Raw genomic sequence first — 24,243 nt, 5'->3', positions numbered from 1 at the left:
AACAGTCACCTGGAGTTCAAGGTCCGTCTCCAAGTCTCAGAAGTCATGCCTGGCCCCTCATTCTAGCACAGTAAGTCCAGAACCACTGTGACAAGTGTCTGCATCAGCAACTTCAGGACAAGTTAAGACAGTGATCTTCCGTCCATTGTCCAGCACCTAAAAATCCATCCCAACACCTTTCCCCACATTCATAAATTAAACTTAGACAATGTGAGTTTCTGACTTGTGCTACCTGGTTTGCATTTGCCACTGCCCCCTGCTGAGGTTTGGATGAGGGTTGATGTGTCCCCAGGGTTCACTGACTGGAAGTCAGTCCTCGGGGCAGTAGAGCTGTGAGGAGGTGGGACCGCTAAGAGGTGGGGCCTGGTGGGAGGTCAACAGACCACAGGGTATCACTCTTGGAAGGGATGGGGTAGCCCCTGTGGGACGCTGGTTAGTTCTTGAGAGATAAAAGAGTGAGCCTGGCTGCTCCCTGCACTCACTTCCTATGTCACCGTGTCATCTGTCCCTCTTGTAAATGTTCTCATCACAATGCCATCTGCAGGAGGGCCTTACCAGAGGTTGAATGGATGGGGCCACCTGATCTTAGACTTTCAGCTTTCACAACCATTGGCTCAGTAAACCTCTTTCTTTATATAGTGCCCGATCTCAGGTACTTTGTCATAACCATGGTAAACTGACTGACACTCCTTTTGAAGTATGCTGGAATTTAACAGTATTTGTCCTGAGTGTAACAGAGGTTAGTACACATGGACAACTGACTTTCTCTCACTGGGTGACTCCTGCAAAAGAAACAAAGGGCTTATAGTTTTTTTGTTGTTGTTGTTGTTGTTTTTGCAAAATGTTTCAGAAAACAGGAGATGAGGGTCTCTGGGGACAGAGGAGGCTCTTTGAGAACAAATGATTCAAAGGGTGCCAAGCTTTTCAAATCTTCTCCTACAGCTCCATTCTGATCCCCTCTGTCCTGCTCCTTCCTGATGGATATCCCAATTGTCTTCAGAAAGGCTATGATTTTACCAGCACAGAAATCCAGCCAATTCCCAGGCTCCAGTTTTAGCTTTACTTTTCCATTTTCTCAATCTTATGGGTGAAAGAGGTAAGAAGATATTTCTAAATGTTACTGAAGTCATATTTAGGGTGCTTGATGATGGATGGAAGAACATCATTTTTAATTGTTCTGAAGTTGCTGCTTCTTTTGCTCTTAATTGACTTAAAAATCACCAATTCTGGAGGCCACACAGCTGGGCACGGCATTGTTAATCTGTAATTGTTAATCATTGCTGTAGATCACACACACACACACACACACACACACACACACACCCCCGAGGTGTGGGTTTGGATGACGACAGGTTACTCTCCAGGGACCTGGGGCCACTTTTGCTGAAAACTCTGACTCTTCCTTTGGGCCTGCATATGCCTGGTGGGAGACAGGGATGGGATCTCTGTCTCCATCTCGTGCCTCTCTCCTTTGTTCTTTGAATCAGATTCAGCACTGATCAGGTGAGAACTCTTTTGTCCAACACTAGAATCAAGGATTCTCTTGACGGAGACTTGCTTCGTCTTTCTGCCCCTCTCTAAGGCTAAAGACACTTAGCAGTCACCATGACCAGAAACGCCAGGCCGCAAAGGGAGGGGGAAGAGGTGGGGCCTGAGTTCCTGGATGATCTCCTCCAAATTCCAGAAAAGCCATCCCCTTTGTCAGCCTCTCTCTTCGTTCACTGTTCCATCCCGTTTCCCAACCCCTCAACCTGCAGGAGCCGAGAAGCTGGTTTGGGAGCCGAGCTCCCTCTCATTCTTTGGCCGCTCAGTGAAGCCTTCCTCTCTCTCCAACATTCGTCTCTTAGATGTTGGTTTTTCCGTGAGATGAGCCTCTGAACCTGGGATCAGTTACAAAAAGTGAGGAAGCCCTAGGTTTTGGTGTCTCCCCTCTCAGATTGAGGCCTGACTTGCCTTCACAAATCTAAAAGGTGATACACAGCTCCATGGTCTTCCCAAGCCCCAGGCGTCCTGGTGCCCCAGGTCTCAGGGCTCCTACCCCTGGCTAATGCGCTGGGTGCGCCCCATGCGGTGGCAGGTGTGATCGACCCTCCCTACCTGTCCAGGGCTGGCAGCCTGCACAGCTGCACGTTCCCAGGCACCGAGAGTTTCCTAGGAACCTGGGTGGGTCCCACAGCAGCTGCCCACCTGCTCGGGGCTGGGGCAGGAGGCATGGCCACCTGGCTTTGCCCTCAAAACGACTCAAGCTGAGGGAGGAGGCCACCTAGCTGCCCATGGACCTGCTCCCGTGGCCAGCCCACCTGAGGAGAAGTGCACCCGTGACTCCATCACCTTCTTGGCCGCGGTGAAGCCAGTCAGATGCACCAAAGGGACACTGGCTTCTGCAGGCTGGCCATCCCTGGCCTGTCCCTTATAAGGGAGGATCCGCTCTGGGAGTCAGAAGTACATGTAATTTGGAGGGCGCTCTTTGGGGAAAACAATTTAAAATCACAAATACAAAATCATGTCCAAGGCGTGGACACCCTGAAGCTCGGACTGTCAAAAGCTTTCAGGTCATCTGACCTCTGGCACAGGACAGTGCTCAGGGGTCCCCTGCCCAGCCTGGTTGTGTGGTCATGGCAGGGGAAGCAGAGCTCCGAGCTGTGCTTCTCTCCTGCAGGGGGAAGAAGCAAACCTGCCTGGACCCTCCTCCCACGGGATGCCAGAGCTGGGCCTGGCGGCCAGTGAGTGAGGGCCGTGGGGAGCAGCAACCTGAATTTCCCTCTGGATTCTTACAGCCCTCTGCCCATCTGGCTCCATCCTGTGACAGTACCAGGGCTCTACCATGTAGCTTGAAGGTGGAAGGGCGCTGGCAGCCACCATCTGTCTCCAGGGGTTGCTGCTGAGTCCTCGGATCCCCAAATGTCCCCAGGGCACTGGCCCACTGCCTCTGCTCTGATGCATGACAGACGTGGGCAGATGAGCTAAAAGGACCACCCATTTGTGTTGGCCCAAGGAAGGCCTCGTGATCCTGCGCCCAGGTGAACCTCTAGAGCTGCACCTGAAAAAGACCGATGGGAGATCACGTGAATCTCCTCAGATGTAGTCTTTCTCTCTGGTGCACAGTGAGCCACAATGCCAGGTCTCTCCAGGGCCCTGTCCATCTAGCGGAGAGAGGCCAGGGAACCAGCCTCTTTGGAATTGGTGGGGATCTGCCCTGGGGATATGAGTATGTGAAATGCTGGGCTAGCACTGGTAACAGGGGCCACAACCTCCCAGATGCCCAGGAGGTGCAAATGAAAAGCAGAAACACCGTGTTATTCATGGTTTGAATTTTAAATGACCCCCAAAGGCCCATGTGGGCTGAGTGTGCTGACGCAGTCCTGTAATCCCAGCGACACGGAGGCTCGGCAGGAGGATCGCAAGTTCAGAGGCCAGCCTCTGTTTCAAAATGAATAAAAACGGCTGGGGCTGCAGCTCAGTGATAGATCAGCCCAGGATTCCATCCCTGTACTACAACAAACACACAGAGACCTTTGCGCTGAAGTCTCGTTGCTTCCAGCTGCCACGGGTGAGCGGCTCTGCTCTGCTCTGCCCACCACACTGCTCTGCCTCACCACAGCCCCCGAGCAACAGGGCCGAGTAACCGGGGACTGGTACAGCTGAGCCATGAGCCAAAATAAATGTTTCCTCCTTCCAGGTTGGTTGTCCGAGTGATGGGACACTGACCTGTACAGTGGGACCGTCACCTGGGGGAGCCCTTAACAAGGCTGGGGTTCCACTCCATAGTTGTGCAGCTGGGGGTGCTAGAGGGGTCCCCTCTGAGTTGACTTTTTAGGGGGGCTCAGGGTACACTGTTTGCAGCCTACCTTGGTCACCAGCCCACCCTGGAAGGTGTCCCGTAGGAACGAACAATGACCCAATTTAAGATCAGCACATGTATCTAAGGTCGCTCAACACCTTGATGCAGTGGGAACCTGCTCTGTTTCCAAAACTCTTTCTATGAAAAATACTCACTGAACTGAGTGGGAAACTATGGGAAATGGAATTATTTTATTCCCTAACGAACCTACAATATGGCCATTAAAGGAAAGGTGGCTCTTAAATAAACTATGAATCCACCGCCGTCTTCCATGTGGACACTGTTCATGTTTGGTCACGTGGTGGGAGACGGCCATGGAATTTGTCTTTTATTTCTGTGTGACAAACTATCGTGAATTTAGCAGATAAAAGTGACCTGCGTGACCGTTTCTCTGGGCCGGTACTTTGACTGTCCTGGGTCCTCTGCTCAGGGTCTCAAGGCTGCATCCAGGTGCCGGCGGGCCTGAGAGCTCCTCTGGCACTTGACTGGGAGGGATCTGCTGCCAAGCCCACCCCGGCTGGAGGCCTTTCTCCCCTGGAAGTCCACAGCAGGACACCTGCTTCCTAGGCTAGGTTTCCCCCGGCTGCTAGGCACTCGCAGCTCCCAGTGGCTGTGAAAAGATCCTGGGGTTCCCACAGGCTGATTCCTCAGAGCGGCAGGTCAAGGCTGTGGCCAACTCTTGGCTTCTTTGCATGACCCAGTGACATCGAGAGGTGGGCATCTGCATGTCCACTTTCTGTGTCCCTTCCCTCCTGTCCCATCTTCTCTCCTTAGCACAGCGGGGCTGAGTCAAGAACGCTTCCCGTTCAAGTTCCCACTTCCACTTAGACGCTCTTGGGATGTGGCAGGGATGCCTTCCTTGTGGTCACTTCTGTTTTGATGCAGAAACTTTTACAAGTCAACCTCAATAACACAAATTCAGGGACACTGGCTACTCAGCCTCAGCTATTTTCTGCAGGAAAAAGTCGGAAGAAAAGGGATGATGGGACGTGGGGAAAAACCAAAGCGGTCCCACTTCAAAATCTACAAGAGGATGGAGACCTAATAGGTCCCCAAGCTGTGCATAGTTATTTGAAACTCATATAATAGGCTTGTGTAATAACGCAACAAAACCCTGTGTGTCACACTAAAGTCTTAGTTCTCCTGCTCTGAAGCCCAGACTGGAGTGGGAAGGGAGCTTTGGCAGAATTGGCTGTCAGGTCCTCGGGTGGAGATTAAAACGGATCGTGCTCTGGAAACCAGCAAGGTTCATGAACCCACATTGTCTTCCCTCCTGGGAGCTGTTTCCTCGCCCAGTCGCCTGGGCCGGTCTGGAAGGCAGGTGATGTAGGTGTGCGTGTCTGTTCAATGTAGCACTCCTGGCAGCCGGTCAGGTTGGCAGCACCGAGAAGTAAGATCCTCTTTTTCCACACCAGAAAACATGGTGCCAGTTTCTCACTGTCATCCTCACAGCTTCGCCAGGCACAGAGCCACCTCCGTTAGTCCCTGGTAGACCCAGGGGCTAGAAAGCAGTGACAGACCCAGAGGTACATCCTCTGAGGTCAAAGGGAAGGTCGGCTGTAGCTGTGCTCCTCCATGAGCTCCGCCACTCTCAATACGCATTTCCCAGCTTTGAAGCACAGGATGGTTCAGCTTCTCCATGAGGTTGGGGGCTGGGGTGGAAGAACTGGCTAACGAGGGAGGGAGGGTAGTGCACAGGGATGCGGACGGGCCATCGGCACCCTCTGAGAATGCGTGGCCCCGGGCGGGGGGCGGGGGGGAAAGAGCCAGCGACTCGGCTTAGGAAGAAGTGGATTTCCTCCCGAGGGCACCCACAGCCACCAGCATCCCTGGAACCCTGTATGGGTAGGAGGTGACAAGGCCAATAGCATGGCAGGTGGGATCAGCCCGGGCAGCAGCTTCCTGGAGGGCTTTGTGGTTTGGGAAGGTGCAGACAACAGGTAGGGCGCAGGGCTGCCTTGCAAACACCCCTCCTCTGCCCAGGCTGCTGCCCCCAGCACCCGAGCTCAGCTGCCATCTCCTGCCTCCTTTGCTGGTCAGGGAGGCTGCGGCCACCTGTTTGGCCCCTGGGGGTGTTACCACGAGCACCTGGTGTCCTGCCACTCAGGGCATCATCCACTTCCCGTGTTGCCCACGGCCCCTAAGTTGGTCGGCGCCATACGGCATTCAGATTCTCTTGGCAGGTAGAAAGAGGGACGCAGCCGTCCCAGGGTGTTTGAAGCTGGAACAAGTTGAGAAGGAGATTAGGATCTTGTCCGCAGAAGGAAGGGCACCTCGACAGGGGCTGTGAGGGTCCCACTGGATGTTTCTCTCCTAGTCTTAACATCAGCACGGTGTGCGGTCAACAGAAGCAAGAAGCAAGGCTCCGTGGTGACATGAGCGTGGGCAGTGCACCCGCTAACAGTGCAATCCCAGCTCCCCCAAGCAGCAGGCCAACAGGATAGCCGTGTCCTGCAGGGTGTTTGGGAGGCTGCTGCACCTTGGGGTCTTGGATGACTAAACATGCCTGCTGCCAGCCCCTGTCCCTGGCCACTCTTCCTTCTGTCATGTGAACATTTTGGCAGTCTTCCTGTAAACCACACCCTGATCAACACGTGTTCTGTGTTCGGGAGCTGCCTGCGAGTCAGAGGACCTTCCGCCTGGTCTCTGATTTGAGGATATAAATCTGGTACGACTCAAGAAGTATTTTAGAGTCAACGTTACTAGGTTCTCTGCTGGAATCCTACCGGTAACGGTGAGTGGGGTTTTTGTCCAACGATAGTTAACTGGAACTAACTCACCTTCTTGTTGTCTGTGTCTGAAAAGCAAAACCAAATCTATTTTAGTCACTTCAATTGGAAAGCAAAGCCAGTTCCTATCACAGGCTTCACGGTGTATTCCTTAAGCCCAGGCACTCACAGACTTATGCTTTACTCCGCTTTGATCTTTCAAATGCCTTTGTGTTCCACTTTTTATTTTGGAGAATTTCAAATCTGCACTGAAGTAAAACGGCACAGTGTCTTGTTCTTGAACCCACCACCCAGTGCAGTGATCACCACCCCAGCCAGCCCTGCCCTACCTCCCCCTGTGATTAAAAAAAAGACATCCTTTCATTTCACTCATAAACAGGCCAGCCTGTATGCTGAAGAGGGAAGGACGATAGTTTCAGTGTGTCCCCAAATCTCGAGTGTTGGAAACTTAATCCCTGAAGTCACATGTAATGATATTCAAAGATGAGACTTTTGGGAAATGATTGGGCCATGAAGACTCTGCCCTTGTGAATGAATGAATAGATTATCTCGGAGTGGCTGCATTATAAAGCAGGCTCTCTCTGGTTCACTTCTTTTCCACCACTGATGTCCTCTGCCATGTGTTGAGGCAGCAAGAAGGCCCTGGCCAGAAGCCCAGCCGATACAGGCACCAGACTCTTGGACTTTTCATTCTTTCTACTCTTAATTGGTTTCCCAGCCTCTGGTATTTTGTTATAGCAACAGAAAACGGACAAAGACAGAAAGGATTGCTCTTTTCCATGGCTCTGATACCATTATCATACACATACACATACAGAGTGACATTATATAATCTACTATATAACTGTAATTTTCTGTATAAATTTACTATAATTTACTGTATTACTGTAATTTATTGAAGTTCTCTATTGCATATATTTTATTATGTTCCTTTTAGTTAAACAGTGACCTTTAGCCAAAAGCAATAAAATCTTACTTAATATTATTTGGCTCAGATATCCTGTATTTCTAAGGGAATTTATGCTTTTCTTTAAACTCATTTGTTAGCTCACTTTGTTCCCATAAATAAGCCTGTGAGTGCAGCATAGGATGTGGGAGCCAGGGGGCTTGGCAGAACCAGCACTACCCACAGCTCTGGACTTGCCTTGCCCCTGGGACCCAGGCAAATGCCGAGGACCCGCCTGGGGGGACTGCACCCTCCTCTTCCATCCTCTCGTTTCTTTTGCTTTGAGTGCCAAGGTCCATCCTGGTGTCTGCAGGGGAAGTTGTTTGCCCAAGGAAAATGCTAGTAATTTCCTGGTCTGCAGGACCCTTGGAGCACTCTGCAGAAGGACGTGGGCAGAGACCACGGAGTCTGCTCCCAGGTTCTCTTCGGCTGCAACCTACCCCCCCTAAAGCCTGCCACCTCACTGGCTCCAGACGAGGAGGTCACCCCTTCTGACCTGTGTCCCTGTGGCAGGGGGGTCTCACTTGGGGACTCCCATTTCCAACCTCCATCTTCCCTCGTCTGTCCTTCAGAGTGTTGGCCGCGTGAGCCCGGCCTGTGCCCCACCCTGGTTCACACCATGTTTGCTAAATAGCCAAAAGAGTTTCTGCCAACATAGGAAATGATTTTTTTTTTTAATTTTTTTTATCCTAATTTGTTATATATGACAGCAGAATGCATTATAATTCATATTATACACAGAGAGCACAATTTTTCATATCTCTGGTTGTACAGAGTAGAGTCACACCATTTGTGTCTTCATACATGTACTTAGGGTAATGATGTCCACCTCATTCCACCATCTTTCCTAATCCCCTGCCCCCTCCCTTCCCCTCCCACCCCTCTGTCCTATCTAGAGTTCATCTATTCCTCCCACGCTCCCCTCCGTACCCACTATGAATCAGCCTCCTTTTATTGAGAAAACATTCAGCATTTGGTTTTGGGGGGACTGGCTTACATCACTTAGCATTATATTCTCCAGCTCCATCCATTTACCTGCAAATGCCATGATTTTATTCTCTTTTAATTCTGAATAGTATTCCATTGTGTGTGTGTGTGTGTGTGTGTAACATTTTCTTTATCATTCATATACTGATGGGCATCTAGGTTGGCTGCACAGTTTAGCTATTGTGAATTGTGCTGCAATAAACATTGATGTGGCTGTGTCCCTGTAGTATGTTGTTTGTGTCTTTGGGTATTGACTGAGGAGTGGGATAACTGGATCAAGTGGTGGTTCCATTCCCAGTTTTCCAAGGAATCTCCATACCGCTTTCCACATTGGCTGCACTAATTTGCAGTCCCACCAGCAGTGTATGAGTGTCCCAATATCTTCGCCAACACTTATTGTTGTTCACATTCTTAATAGCTGCCATTCTGACTCCTCTAGCACAAAAATTAAAATCAAGAATCAATAAATGGGATGGATTCAAACAAAAAAGCTTCTTCTCAGCAAAAGAAACAATCAGTGAGGTGAATAGAGAGCCTGTATCTTGGGAGCACATTTTTACCACATGCACCTCAGATAGAGCACTCATCTCTAGGATATATAAAGAACTCAAAAATCTTAACTCCAAAAACAACAACAATAACAAAACACCCAAAGAACACAATCAATAAATGGGCCAAGGAACTGAACAGCCACTTCTCAGAAGAGGATATACCATCAGTCAATAAATAGATGAAAAAATGTTCTACATCTCTAGCGATGAGGGAGATGATTTTTCTTCGTGCTGTGCTCTTTGGGGCTGGGTTTAAGAAAGGATGTGTCAGGGTTTCACAGCACCGTCTCTGGCTCTGGTTGGCTTCTGGGAGGCAGGCCCAGTGCCCCCCTTCCACGGCCCCACCCCTGGCTTTCAGAAGGTGACTGACACGTTGCGTGTCAGTTAGAGCAGCCTGCGGGAAGCCTGGGGCTCGGCTCGGGGTGGGGGTCACCGCAGGCATTGTGTGCTTCAAGGGCCCTGACAGGTGCTGACGGATGTGGCTTCCTTGCGGCTCCTGAGCTCTGGGCGGGGACAAAGGGGAGCATTGTTTGGCAGGGCAGGCCTCTGCCTGTGAACCCACTCATTTGCCTGATGGTGGAGACAGGTGTATCACACGCTCAGTGTGCCAGAGCTGGGGGCGATAAGGATCTCAGCTGTGTTCCCCAGGGCGGGGCGGCGGGGCTTCGGGGAGCAGATGCGGCCCCAGGAATGTCCTGCGCACTTCCTTCCAAGCTCTGTTCCTAAGAGCAGGGTCTTATGAGGGATGGAAAATGGGATTCTGGCCATGAACTTTGTAGCTCAGGAAGGGCCTTGGGCACACTCACGGGGAAGGTCCCTTGGACTCTCCCAGGCTGACCCTGTCACCCCACAACACAGCCAGGGGTCGCGTCGCCAGGCATTTTCCTTGTACCTTCGGATGGGTTTCTTCAGACGCTCCGAACCGTGTCTGTCATCTTAAAATGAAAAACCGTATTTCTTATTAAGTAAAAGATTTCCAAAGCTTAATGAGTCCAACGCACCATGAGATTCTAGAGACAGGCCGTCGTGATGTGCCTCTTCTTTCCCTCTCTCTGAAGATGCGCCCCAAGGTGATTTCTTTAAGTTCAGAGTTCTTTAAATCCACAGATATCTCAGGTGAGGTTGGTGGTTGTTTCCCAACTCTGTGCTTGCCTGGTATCTCTTCCCGTTTTGAGTTCAAATATTGTTAACTTCGTACCTTAAAAAGTGAGAGTTTCCTTAGGCCTCATTTGACTTCTTGGAACAGAAGCTCCCCCAAGGTGGCTTGGCCCGAGCCAGGATTCTTTCCCTGGTGGTGATACAGAGGCTCAGCCTGGGATGGGAGCATGGCTCTAGGTGGCTCCAGGGGCCCTGCCCTCCCTCCTCCTGTCTACTCCGCGATCCTTCCTAACATCCACTCTCCCTTTGATCCTCAAGGAGATGACCCAGATTTTATGCAAAGTTGCAACCTGCAGAACAAGGGCTTCCTGAAGAAGATGAAGATGTCTGCCACCGAATCCCCAGCACCTGGACACCTTGGTGCCTGGCAGAGAGGGATGGAGAGGGCCGAGGAATTCAGGTTGTTCACCGGCTGACCTCAAAATAAGAGGACCCTGGATTTCCCCCTTGGACCAAGATAACCACAAAGGCCCTTCTAAGCAGAAAAAGGAGACAGAGGGTGAGTCAGAATGATGTGGGGTACCTGCCCGCTGAGGACAGGAAGGCGGCATGAGGAGATCTCAGGGCACAGGTGCTGGTGGGACGCTGCTTCGTTGACTGGACTGGGCCAGCACGGCCCGTGTAACCTGGAAACCCAGGTTCCTTTCCTTGTATTATGTTTCACAATTTCTTCCCCTCGCCCTTTTTTCAGCTTATCTTTGGGGATCCTTATCTGTAGGATCTCAGACCTCCCAGTTGGACCCCCTTTCTCATCATTCCTCTTCATTTACCTCTTTCTGTCCGTGGCCTGCTTGACCCCACGTTCCAGCTCCACTACTGGTTTTTTCTTTTTCTTTTCTGCTGTTGCACTTTTACTTTCCAAAGCTCTCGTTGCCATAGAAGTCTGCCTGTGGACTACTGATCTTATGTCACAGAGGTAGCCATTTTTTTTCTCTCTCTCCAAGGATGACAATGAAAACCGGGGGTAGTGTTGGTCCTTCTGCTCCCTGGAGTGTCTTTACCCCCGGGATCCTTTCTTCTCTTCCCCCAAACCCACCATGTTCTTACTCCCATCTCTCCCTTTCCTAGTAGGGACTTTTCTGAAATGCAAGTGAAGCTTCGCGGAACACTCTGCCTACGGGGGTGGGGTGGGAGGGTCCCTGACAACTGGTAAACCTCACTGTAGGACACAGGGACAAAGGTGTGACTTCACTGGGGACCTCTACATATCACTCTCTGCAGGACTTGAGATGACCCATTTTACCATAGAGGGTTCCAGATGGTTCTTTCGGGGTGCTGAAGGTTGGTGGTTAACATAGAAAGAGGCAGCCAGGCGACTCTGTGCAGACGTTACTTTGATACCTCTATCTTCTGCCCATGCTTTGTCCTCTGCAGTCCCCACATCTCTGTGATTTCAGAGGCACCGTCCCCCTTTGCTGTGACCACCTTGCCAACCTTCCTGTCAACGAGACACTGTGGACACAGCCCTTGAGCAGCCTCCGGCACACAGGAAGCACTAGATAAGCGATGCTGTGATTTATTGACCTGTGCCTCCGGACACACCTCTCCGCGACCTCACCGTGTCCACTCCCAGGGCCCTGGACCGTGCGCCTCCTTGCCCAGCTTTGCGGGGTCTGGCGCTATTTTATTGCCCATTTCCCTGGCTACACAAAGGGGGCCTTTGTGGCAGCTCCTTCCAGATGTTGAGGATTTAGGAAACATCCCCAGCAGAAGGTGCCTGTCCTCTGGATGCCCTCGGAAGAGGAAGGAACCCAGGACATGATGGGAGTGGCAGCCCCCGGTCTCAGAGTGGGGATTCCCTGGGGAGCGAAGGGGTCTTCCTGGTGCTGGATAGCATCATGACCACATCCTCACCAGTCTCACCGAGGGAGTCCACTCGCCCCTTCACTGGTGTCGGGCAGGGTCTGCACCACCCTCCTCTGTCCCGTATGTAAGTACTCGTGCCTTTTTGTTGACTGAGCTGAGCTGCTTTCCCATCGGGCTGTGTCCTGACAGCAGGGAGAAGCAGAGAGCAGGGCCCCTGATTCACTGTCCAGCACAACTGTGGCTTCAAGAAGATGGGCGGTTCTTTAATAGCACACAGGCAAGACCCTGGGGTCGATTGCACATCGGATGCTATTCGGTGACCATGTGCCTCGTCTTTGTCATTTTCTTTTTCATCTAGGAAAAAAAAATAACAATAAACTACCTCTGTTGGAGTTCACCTGAAAGGAGGTGACCAGGTCACCTGAAATGGCCCCTCCTAGTTCAGGGAGACTCTTTGGCTCACTTTCCTAGTGGTTCTTGGGAAGTCAGGGAGATGATTATCTGAGTTTTCTGTTGCTATAACAAAGCACCCAAGGCCAGGTGATTTATTTTTTTTATTTTTTGTGGTGCTGGGGATTGGACCCGGGGCTTTGTGCATGCAGGACAAGCACCCTACCAACTGAGCTGTATCCCCAGCCCGGCCAGGTGACTTATAATGAGTGGAAGTTTGTTCAGCTCACAGTTGTGGAGAATGGCAAGTCATTATCAAGGAGCTGACATCTGGCAAGGGTCCCCTGCTGCACCTTCACATGGCAGAGGGCGTCACAGGGTGGGAGAGAAAACATGCCGTACGTAAGTGGAGAAGTCGAGGCCAGGGCTGCTTGCTCCAAGCCACACCATCAGTGAGTCTGAGGCCAGGGGAGATTGGACTCCAACTCTAGTGGGTCAGGACGGGCCACTTGCCTGAGGCCCAGTTCATGGAGGTGCAGAGGATCAGCTCTTCCCAGCCGAGCGGCCAATGACCAGGCCAGCTGGAGGCCTCACAGGGCATCGTCCTCCCTGCCTCTCAAGGGCCCTGTCTGGTTACAGGCTAGCTCTTGTGTGTCCTGTGGGTACCCAGCACTCCGGCCTGAATCGGGCGCCCATGTGCTCACTGACAGGGGCTCTGGGCCTCAGGTTTCCTCCCAACACAGGGCTCTTGTGAGGACCAGGGAGAGGAGACCTCGAGCACCAGGTCCCGGGAAGCAGGACGTGTGGGAATCTGCAGGAGAGGGCCACTTGTGCAGGAGAGCACCAGGTTTAGATGTGGGTTATCCCCTGGACGGTCTGTGTGGCCACCAGAAAGTTGCTCTTGTCCTCTGTAGAGAGGGGCTCCTCACCATAAGCACATCTAGTGAGGGACTATTGGGAGGATCTCACCTAGTCTTCAAAACAGGACGGCCCGACGCTCCCTGCCTTCCCGGGACTGGAGGGAACCCTTGGAACGTAAGCCCTTCAGTGCTAAAGTAGCAGAGTCCCAGGCAGATAGGGACGAGGTGGTCATCTTGCCTTACCATCGTCCCATGAGGGATGAGTTACCTGTGTTGCCCAGGTCTTCAATTTCAGGAGGTACAGTGAGGTCATTGAAGCTTGGATCATTGCTTAGCTTCACACACACACACACACCTCTTCCCACCACACCTGCGCTGTGATGTTGGCCTTGGTCCTGTGGCTTGCTTTGGCCAATGGAACGTCAGTGACCATGACAGCGGCTGTGGCTTTGAGGTGCTTGTGCAGTTTGGCTTGGTTTGGGCTCCCGTGGTCCACCCGACGAAGACCATATCCCGGCTCACTCATGGCCTGTCATCCCTGGTTCCAGATAAAGCAGAAGTGGACTTGAGCCCAACCGCGCTGGACTGTGCTTACAGTCACCTCTGTGTGACCCCACGGTGAGTCACGCCACCCTGAACCCTCCTCCCCTTGCAATGGGAGCTTTTCTCTTTTGTCACCACGGGGGTGGAGTCTGCTTCTGTCCCCTCAACCTGCACATGAGCTGGCCACCTCGTGACTTGTTCTAACCAGTAGAACGAGGCAGAAGGGAGTGTAAGGCCCCAAACCCAGCCCTTAGGAGGCCCAGCCTCCTGCACTCTCCCTCTGAGGGACCCCTGAGCCCACCATATTGGGAGGAAGTCAGTCTGTGAGAGACACATGGCACAGGACGGAGGGGCCCTGCACAGGGGAGGGAGGCTGGTGGGATGAGGGCCACAGCGGTGAGCCCAAGGGGTACCACCAGCAGGAGACGGTCCAGTCAGCCCAAAGAAATCAAGAGAAGTCCAATATTGTTGATTTAAGCCACTGAGTTTTTTGGGACTTCGTCATGCAGCAACTGATGACCAGTCCAAGCTCAGCCAATAGGCGACCTCAGGCAGAGGGGCCTCGCGGAGTCCATCCTGCGTGGCAGAACCACAGTCCACCGGCAGGCCCGCAGCGTAGGAGTGGAAGCCTCTTGTTGTGGGCCGGGGGGTTTGGGGGGTTCACTGTTGTGCAACTGCTGGGGCACACAGGGGCTCAGCCCAGGACCGCCTGGCTCCCCAGCCCGTTCTTACCACAACAGTGCGTTCTGCCCCCACGAAACTGCCAGGAAACGCTGATCTTGGTGCCCAACTGTGTTCCCAGAAACGCCCAGAAACTGTCTCACACGGGTCCCATTTCATGGTCCTCGTTGCAGAGTGTCTTCCAGATGGCTGGGAAAAGAAGGGAGCAAGGACATGCCACAAAGAGACGCCGATGAGCAACAGTTCCGTAAACTCCACAACCCTTTGCAAAGGATATACCTCTCAATAGAAATTCCAGTAGCTCCGACTATTCCCAGGGTGCTGGTGGAGAGGGGAGCAGGCGGTGGAGGAGGACACGCTCCTGCCATGGTCGGGGGGCTGCAGGCCCTGGGTGACTTAAGGCCACCTTTATGAAACCCAAAAGCTCGACTGAGCCACGCGTTGTTTGGGGATCCACATGTGTGTGGCAAAGTCACCATGGAAACCCAGGGACCGTGGACAACATCCGGCAGGCCCGTCCTCCTGGAAGCAGCAGAACTCGAAGCTCAGGCGTGCTGGTGAGGCCTGGGAGCGAGCCCTGGTTCGCCACTCCCTGGGGTCCTGAGCCAGGAAGGCCAACTCCCTGCGCCTCTGGTCTCCTGCTCTGTAAGCTGGGCCGGGACGGCAACAGCACCACCTTCCGCCACCTCTTAGGAGGAGACGCGGCTGTGGCGCCCACACCTGGGTGCAATTAGTGGACCGTGCTGCACACCTCAGTGTGATCAAGTGAATGAATGCCGTGGGTTACTGCGTAGATACGACTGTTACACAACAAACAGACTGGGGGGGGGGGGACACTCATCAGTCCTCACCACGTCCACACCGACCGGGCATGTGCTCACCCCGCTCAGCGGAAGCAAGCAGATGAGAGTCGGCCCAGCACCGACCCATTCCCAAGGGTAAGGCAGTGGGCGCGTACTAGGAAAGACGCCTTTCACCCAGGTGCATGGACAGAGGTCGGAAGCGTGTCCCTGGGGAGGAAGAGCCTTTCACTCAGCGGCTTCAGGTCCCTCGCCCGGCAGGTCCCTTGCCCGGTATGGACTGGACGGTCCCCGGGCTGGACCGACTCCAGGTCCGTCTGGCCAGCGATCCCGCCCAGCGCTGTGGACGGGAGGGGCCCCGAGTGCCTGGGAGGAGCTGGCTGAGGAGTTCAATAATTAATTTGCCACAATTAAACCCAAGACTTGTGACTCCAGCAGCAGATAAGCCGGGGCAGAGCTAACAAGGAGGCAGGGAGGGGTGGCTTGGGCAAACCGGTTGTGAAGGGTGACTGGTGTAGATAGGGCCTGTCATTGCTTTATTGTGGCAATAACTTTGTCGTTAGCATCTGGAGATCTAGGAAGGAAGGCGCCGGCTGTCCATGTCAGGCGGGCAACCCCAGCCAGGCTCAGTCGGCTGCGCCACCAGGGAGGGGCTGGGTCTCAGGCCCATGGCGGGCAGTGTGCTGGCTCCCCCTCTCCTCCCTGTCTGGGCTGGAAGAGCCCGGATAGAGTGCTGAGGGCTGACGTTCAGCTAGGGTCAAGAGGATGCCTTTGTGTAGAGGTGGGGATTGCTCTACAGGGAATGGCTTCCCCTGGGAGGCAGGGAATGAAGCAGGCAATGTTAGATTAGACTCCAGTAAGAACTTTCTCCTGAAGAAGTGATAATCACAAGAGCCATATTTGCAGAGTGCTTGCTCTGTGCCAGTGCTAGATGTGTTATGCCAATTCACTTATTCCTGTCACCCATAGTTAGGCATTTTATCACCCCTTTATAGAGATGAGGAAACTGGGTACCTTAGAAGTCAAACACCTTACCCCGGGTCATAGAGCAACTAAGGGCAGAGACAGGAAGTGAATGCAGACAGCTTGTTCCCAGTGCCACCTTGTCTCCTCAAGGTCCACCCATGAGATGCTGTAGGATGGGGTTTTCTCTGGAATCTCCCGTGGTTTTCTTGCTCTGCCACCGCTCAGCCAGTGTGGTCACACAGAGCACACAGAGCACGCGTGTACACAGGTCACACGCACACACCAGACACATGGTCACACGTGCACATCGTTCTCCCAGCCATCCCCACGCGGGTCCTTGGGGAGCTGGGTGACTGAGCAGCTGGGACTGAGGGTCTCCTGCTCGGTCACCTTGGAGGAATGGGTGGCTTTAGGGAACTGTCGGGACTGATCCCATTGGCCAAGCTAGAGGGGGCCCGGGCTGCGCCCTGGTTCCAAGACAGGGATCTGGAGCAGGGTGTCTCCTAATGTCCAGCAGCACAAGGCTCCTCTGTCCTTTCTCCCTCCCTGGGTTGTCCCTGCCCCCTGGAAGCCCTGGCTCTTCCTACGGAGCATGCGCTCCCCTCCCCACCCCCCTCCCCTGGTTCACCTGACTTATTTATTTATTTATGGCCGGAGCTGTGAGCCAGGGTCAGCTCAGTCCTGCTCCTTTGCCTGCCCGGGCAGCAGGGTAATGAGTAACCATAGCGTGCTACAGGCAGCTGTCTCGGACAAGCCCGAGTCGCCCCGGGAGCGAGCGCATAAGGGAGCGTTTGTTCTGTCCTTTCTCAATAGTTCCTTGTGCAGGAGGCAGGGTGACGGCGAGGGAGGAGGGGGCAGGGAGGAAGAAAGGGACAGACTGCTTCTCCCCCAGCCCCGTCCTCCCCACCCACACTGACCACCATGGACTGGAGACTGAGTCCACAGACCCAGCAGGGGCTCCGAGCCTCCACTGTACTCTCCTGGGGAGCCGCAGAGTCCATGGAGCCCGAGGGCTGGTTTTCACATGGGCCAGACTGGGTGGGTGAGGTCCCCCATCTCCCTCCCCGAGTGGACGAACACAACACTTATTGTTTCCGAGGCCACTTAACGATCCAATAAATCTCCAGACATCCATCCCCGACCTTGTGCGCCTGAATGTGCTGTGAAGCTGCTTGAAAGGTGCTTTCCTAAAGCACTTCAAGTCTATCGCAGGATTAGTTACATGCCCCACAATCAGCACGGGACGCGTTAGGGCTTACTTGATCCGTGTCACTGTGTCGACAAGGGAGACAGACCAAGGAATGGATGGCACACATGGCCTTCATAAAACTCCCACGCGCCAGTCCCATCCGCTCGTTGGGAGCATGGGGATCAAACACCTACAGGAGCCAGCTGTCGGCCGGGTGCTGGGAGCAGCCGCAGCCACAAGCAGGGCACGGCGGTGCCCAGGAGTTTACAACGTGGGAGGGCAAATCCGAAAGAGCCCCGGTGCCTGGCTTCCAGTGACAGGGGGCAGGAAGGTCCAAGCTACAAGTCTAGGGACGAGAGAAAGGTCAGAACCTTTGGGGAGCGCAAAGGAGACTCGAGGAAGCGCAGCCCCTCCCCCAGGCAGAGATTGAGGCTGGGCAGGGGAACAGTGAGGGGCTGCTGGGTGGTGAAGGTGTGGCGGTGACAATCCCCTGGGAGTTTTAGGCAGATTCATCAGGCCAAGGTGCGAAAGGCACATTGAAGGAACAGACTGGTGGCTCGGAAGCCACTGAGGAGTGGATGGGAGGAGACAGGTGGAAGTCAGTGACAGGGGACAGGACAGGAGGTGGTGATGGAGGGGCCAGCGGGGCCAGGGCTGAGCAGCCAGGGCTTGTCCACAAGGGTGCAGTGGGAGGGCCCCAGGGTTTTAAGCCTGAGGGACGAAGGGCAGGACTGGAGAAACATAAGTGACCCCGAGCTCTAGGGCAGGGTTCGAGCTGAGAGCCAGGTGAGGGGGCAGGTTTGGGCGGGTTGAGTTTAAAAGGCAGAAAGGGCAGATGTTGGAAGTGGAGCCCAGAACAGGCCTGGGAGGTTAGGGCTGTCTCTGTCCAGCACCCCTCTAAGGATGCTGCCGGCTGGGCCTCCTCCTTCTGAGCATCCTGCTCTTATCCCCAAACGACCCCACCCTGCCCCGTGCATGCCCCACGCAGGCTGTTGGCTTGCATTGCAGGCTTCTGTGCCCTGAGGATTCTGGCTGAGGTCAGTCAGGACAACAACTGGCCGAGGTCACTATCTGGAAGGGAAGTACCTTGTTCTTGGCAGGCGGGTCTCCCGAGATAGCTGCCGTCTCTGAATTCTGGAAAGAGCCTGCGGTTCCTCTTGCATCTCCTGACCTCTCAGGGGCAAGTCTTCCCACCTTCATTGGCCCTGAGTCCCTACTGGCCCCTGGTTGTCTTCCCTGGGCCCTGTCCATTGTCCCCTTGTACCTCGGGTTTGAATGCACCATCTACATCCTGTCAGGACCTCAAGTCAGACAAAAACCAGAGTCCAAAGACCCAGGACAAATTTCTTCTTCCTTCTTTCTGAGGTGATATTTCTGGTCAAACTCAGGCCTCTTATAAAATAGGCAGAGAAATAATCATACAGCTGAGAAAGCCTTATAATGCTGAGACCCTTCACCAAATCTCCAGGTTTCCTCTGTTGTTCTGAACACAAACAAGCTGGTTCTTGTCTTTGGCTCTTTAACATTTCTTGGTCTGCTCTGCCATATGCTTCCTCAGCTGCTGCCTTCCCCAGGTACTCCGAAGCCTCCTCCGAACACTGAGACAAGCAGCGGACCCCACTCCTTTCAAGAATCTCCACTAGCTTTCCTGGGGTATTGGCAGAGGTGGGCTCTTGGCTGCGAGGGGGCCCCTCTAGCAAACCATTGCTACCCGAGCCAAAGGGAATTCCAAGCAGGAGAGTTTGTATTGAGAATGTATTGAGAATTCTCCCAAAATTTAAGAAACTTTTTAGCTAGAAGACAGTCCACAAGCATCAGTCTGTTTTAAAGTAAGTCCGTGAATGACAGGCTAGGATCCCATTCCCAGCTCCACAGTCGCTGTGGGTGGCTCTCCCAATCAAACCTCTTGCACTTGTTTTGGGAGCTGAATTTTTAGTTGCATGGAACAGATTCCCAGTGGGAAATAGGATGGCTCCAAAGAGGAATTTACTGGGGGCCTTCTGGGGAAGAAAACAAATCAACCAATAAACCATGCAAACAAACAAAAGAACAAAACTCAAAAGAAAAAAATGAGATATCAAGAGACAGAGTGGGAAGTGCACAGTCCACCTGCAGAACACACGGGGCTGACTTTCCTCTGCACACAGCTCTCTTTGCTGTTGCTACAGACCTGCTTCTCCATGCGGGGAAGCCTGAGCACTGTCCAGCCTGTGACTTGGACATCTTGGAGCTTTCCCTGAGGGCCTCTGATCCCAGGTAGGACTCCGGATTGGCTTAAGTCAGATCCATCGGGCCTGGACCTATCCAGCTAGCCCAGGGGCAGGGGCAGGCCCGGGAAGAACAGGGCTGCTCCTGCTCCAAACATGGGATGAGGTAGAAAGAGTTGTTTCCAGAGGAAGAGAGGGTTAACAGAACCATGTGATCTGAGGCATTTTTAAACAGTAATTGATTTTCAAAACAAACCCATCAGCACGAGGAGGTTTTAGGCCACTTGACACATCCACAATTTAATAGACAGATGCTCTCAGTTCAATCAGCAAATGAACTGGGTGATTGCACTCTCCCTGCGGGAGGGCTCCTTGTTTCCTGAATGCGCCCCCAGATGCACCCTAGTTATGTGATAGGGTGACACAGGCTGAGTGAAAGGGACCTGAACTGAGATGGTACCGGCTCAAGCCCCAGCTTGACCACTCGGTCCTTACACGACGTTGGCAAGCATCAACACGCCTGAACTTGTTTCCATGTCTTCAAAAGAGGAAATAACAGTTCCTGTCACTTTAAATTACTGTTGTGATGCTTGAATGATGGGGTGTTTGTAAGAGCATGTTGCAAAGCCAGTTAGAGTTTAAGTTCCAAGAGGGCAGAACATCTAACCGGGCGTGGTGGCGCACGCCTGTGATCCCAGCGGCTTGGGAAGCTGAGGCTGGAGGATCGAAAGCTCAAGGCTAGCCTCAGCAATTTAGCAAGGCCCTAAGCAACTAAGTGTGACCCTGTCTCTGAATAAAAGCCTGTGGATGTGGCTCAGTGGGCTCAATCCCTGGGGCCAAAAAATGACGGCAGAATATCTGATGCATGAATCCCAGCACAGCCTCCAGTTTCTGTGGTCCTCTGCATCTTGCTGCACTTTAAAGCATCTTACAGAATGAGGAGGGAGAGGGGGAACTCTATGTCTAAGATGGAAGAAACAGGTACAGAAAAGTTGATTGACTTCTCCAAGATCAGATGCACGTGCGTGTGTGCACACGCACACGCACGCACGCATGCACGCACACACCTGTTTGGCATGAATTTCATTAAAAACTCTGGTTGTTAAAATAACCACAAAAAAAGTGGGCCCAAGCCTTATTCCTTCAACTATTTCAACAAACCTCAAGTTGGTGGCTACTTTGGATGGGGCACAGAGCTGGGTGTATTGGATAATCAGAGAAATCTGCTCCCAGGGCAGCAAATAATAAGCAAGATAAACTAGTAAACTTGGTCATCCGCTGGCAGTTGGTAAGTGCCATGGAAAAGCAAAGCAGAACTGGGCCGAGACAAGCCCTGGTTGCAATTTTAAATAGGAGCTCAGACCTCTAAAAGGTCAAGACGCCGGAGGAGGCAGTTTTCTTTGTACATATTTCTACTGACCATTTCAACACACTGCCAAACTTGCATGTAAGTGTGAGATAAATATCATTTAATGGTGACACTAACCATATTTCTGACTTGTAATTGGTGGCTACTAAAAGGAATACAAACCCTTCAAGGACTCAGACACGTCCATGCTTCTCCTTCAGAGTTCTATTGCCTGGGTTGGATCTAGCGGAGTCCTAGATTTTAGAACAGGAAAGAAAGCTGGCCCGGCGTTCATTTCGCAGGTGAGTTTTGACGCCTGCCTGAGTGCCACGTGTGAGCTGGGGTGCAGAAAGAGGTGAACTTCCACAGTGACTCACGTGGCCCAGAAGGGAGGAGGGTTGGTCACCTCTTGGCTCCCCAGCTGGGATACAAATTGCTAGACTTTGGACTTTGCCATTAAATATTATACTCGAATTTTTTGAGATGTCTCAATGACGTTGGCACTATTGTACCGCCACACTCGGTAGCAGGGAAATTGGTGTTTCCCAATGGCCCTTTAGTTCTAAAGCTCAGTTGGAATAGGTGGCATGCAGTCTAGGCCTTGCTCAGGGACAGTGTCCCCTAGCTCAGGGACAGTGCCCCCTTTGTTACAGAAGAAATCTTACCTTTACTTTCTCCTTTTAATTCTTGACTCTCCTTCTAGCATGTGCTAATTGGTCTTTATGGCAATTTATAAATATATTTGGCTAAAGGACTTCATTTATTATCTTAAATAACAGCTTTATTGAGGTGTTATTCACATTCCATAAAGTTCATGTTTTAAATGTATCACTCCATGATTTTTAGTATTCACCAAGTTGTGAATCGATCCCCATTAACTAATTCCAGAATATTCTCTAACACCCAAACACCCATGCCATTAGTAGTTCCCATCCCCCAACCCCTGAGCCCCACCCTGGTCTAGTTTCTGTGTCTATGAATTTGCCTACTCTGTGTATTTCATGTACCTGGAACCAGACAATTAGTGGCCTGTGCACTTGGCTTTCTTATTAAGCATCATGTCTTCGGGGTCCAGTTACCTTGTAACAGGTATCAGTACTTCATCCATTAGGGTGGCTGAAGAGTGTCCCACTGTCCGGCTCTACCCTATTCTTTCACTTATTCATGCGTTGTTGATGGGCATCGGGTTGTTTCTGTCTTGCCTCATGTGACTAATGCTGCTATGAATATCCGGGCCCAGGTTTTTGTAGGGGCACATGTTCTCACTTCTCTCAGGTATATAACTGGTGACTCCGTGCTTAGTCATCTGAGTACTGCCAGTCTGTTTTCCAAAGTGACTGTGCATTTGATAATCCCGCAGCCAGGGATGGGGCTCCAGTTCCTCCACATCCTCACCAGCACTTTTTACATCATCCTCAAACAGAGAGAGTGTTAGTTCTTCTTCCCAACCTGGATGACCTCGTCAAACTTTCTTGCTGGATTGCTCTGACTAGGGCCTCTAGGACAGTGTGGCATAGAGGTGGTGGCAGTGGATGTCCTGCACATTCTCCTGACAGGCGACCATCCTGCTGTAACCACGTGGTATGATATTAGTTCTGGACTTTCCACAGCTGCTGCATGTTGTGTCAAAGGAGTGACCTTCCCTTTCTAGTTCTCTGAGTCCTTTTATCGTGAAAAGGTATTGGACTTTGCCAACTGTCTTTTGGGTGTCAATTAAGAATGATTATTTTTAACTTTTATTCAACTAACATGACATATTGCCTTGACTGATTTTCATCTGCTAAGCCAACGGTGTGTTCCTGGTCTAACTCTCACTTGGTTCTGGTCTGTGATCTTTTCACATGTCATGCCTTGTCCTGCTGGCACTTTGTTGAGGACTCTCACACCTATCTTCATACAGGAGGTTGGTCTGCATCTCCGTCTCTCCTGAAATCTCTGTCCTCTACGTCACTGAAACACTGGCCCCATAAAAATGAGTTGGGAAGGGGTCCTTCTTCCACTTCTGCATTTTCAGAGTTTGTGAAGGGTTAGTGTCAATTCTTTAAGGATTTGGTAGTGTTTACAGGTAAAGCCATTTGCCCCTGGGCTGCTTTTTTTCTATGTAAATTCTTTACTTGTTACAGTCTGTTTAAATATTCTGTTCTTGACTCAGATACATTTTAAAAACAGGCAGGTTAAGGTTAGTTTGTCCAACAAAGTTTCAGAAGTGTTCTTTCCACTCCAAGTGGCTGCGGTTGCAGTGGGGAGCTACCAGTGTGGTTTCATGCAGCGGGGCTCCTGCTCTTTGGGTCTGACTCCGCTGTGCCTTATCTGTGTGACTCTGTTTCTGAATCCCAGTTTCCTCTTCTGCAAAGTGGCTCAATCCCAACATCCTCAGGGGTGCAAGGGGATCAGGTCCCATCCATCCCATGCCTGGTATCTAGTGGAACCTCAATAATGATTGCCTACTTGCTCTGTCCGTGTCTAGCAAGCTCCTCTCAGTGCTGGGTACACTTCCAGGACTAGCGACACAGAGGGGATCCAAGTCCAAGACTCTGGTGGATGCTTTCTAGTGGGGGAGAGGCCAAAATCACATAGGTTGAGGGGTTAAGGAGGACCCTGCCTGACTTAGAAACACCTGAGAGATGGACTCAGGCCTCAGACAGGTAGAACTGCCAAGAGGAATCAGTACTGATCAGGGCTGAGGTAGCAGGTCGGACTGGTGTGGCACTGGGGGCCTCACCTGAGCACTGCTGCCCTTTCCTGCCTGGTTCCAGGGACAGTCTTCAGAGGGGAAGTTTGGATTTGCAGAGCAGGACTGAGTCTGAGGCTCAATGTCTGATCCTTACAGCTGCTAAATGAGTTAGTTGAGAAACCTGGGCCTGGGGCTCTTGCCCACCAATGGGGTCACTCACTGAGAACAACGTAGAGCGGGTGGGCAGGAGTCTGACTCAGTGAGGTCTCTTCTCTTAGAGGCAGCAGGGAGCATGAGTCTCTGTCCTCTCCAGCACCCAGCGGGGGAGTGGGAGATGCTTAGGGTGGTCAGAGGTGGCTTTTCTAAGAGGTGGTTAGGACAGAGAACTTGGGTTAGGTCAGGCGACAATCTGGGGCAGTGGGTGCTTCAGACTGCAGTGACTGTCCCACTGTTGGAGGGACAGAAATGTTCTTTTCTGCCTCTTTTTTCTCCCTGCCTCTCTTCCCACCCCTTCTTTCTAACCCTCATGCAGACTTTGCCTTCCTCAGCATCCCTCTGGGGCTTGGA

The 24,243-nt window shown here is 52.3% G+C and overlaps 2 long non-coding RNA genes across 2 annotated transcripts; one reads left to right on the top strand and one right to left on the bottom strand.

The window, feature by feature from the left end:
- Positions 1-8,409: 8,409 nt before the first annotated feature.
- LOC124105954 (uncharacterized) lies at positions 8,410-14,785 on the bottom strand. The gene is made up of 3 exons (XR_006855938.2): positions 14,544-14,785; positions 13,537-13,806; positions 8,410-12,372 (listed from the first exon to the last, which is right to left on the bottom strand). It is a non-coding gene; the product is annotated as an uncharacterized LOC124105954 (long non-coding RNA).
- On the top strand, positions 12,417-17,392 carry LOC131424903 (uncharacterized). Its single transcript, XR_009228534.1, has 2 exons — positions 12,417-13,886; positions 14,666-17,392. It is a non-coding gene; the product is annotated as an uncharacterized LOC131424903 (long non-coding RNA).
- The last annotated feature ends 6,851 nt before the right edge of the window (positions 17,393-24,243 follow it).

Source organism: Marmota monax, unplaced genomic scaffold, assembly GCF_021218885.2.
Source record: "Marmota monax isolate L192 unplaced genomic scaffold, Marmota_monax_Labrador192_F-V1.1 WCK01_AAM20220418_F8-fsc00208, whole genome shotgun sequence".
Classification (NCBI taxonomy): Eukaryota; Metazoa; Chordata; class Mammalia; order Rodentia; family Sciuridae; genus Marmota; species Marmota monax.
Note: the sequence above shows the minus strand (reverse complement) of the source record. Positions and strands in the feature narration are given on the sequence as shown.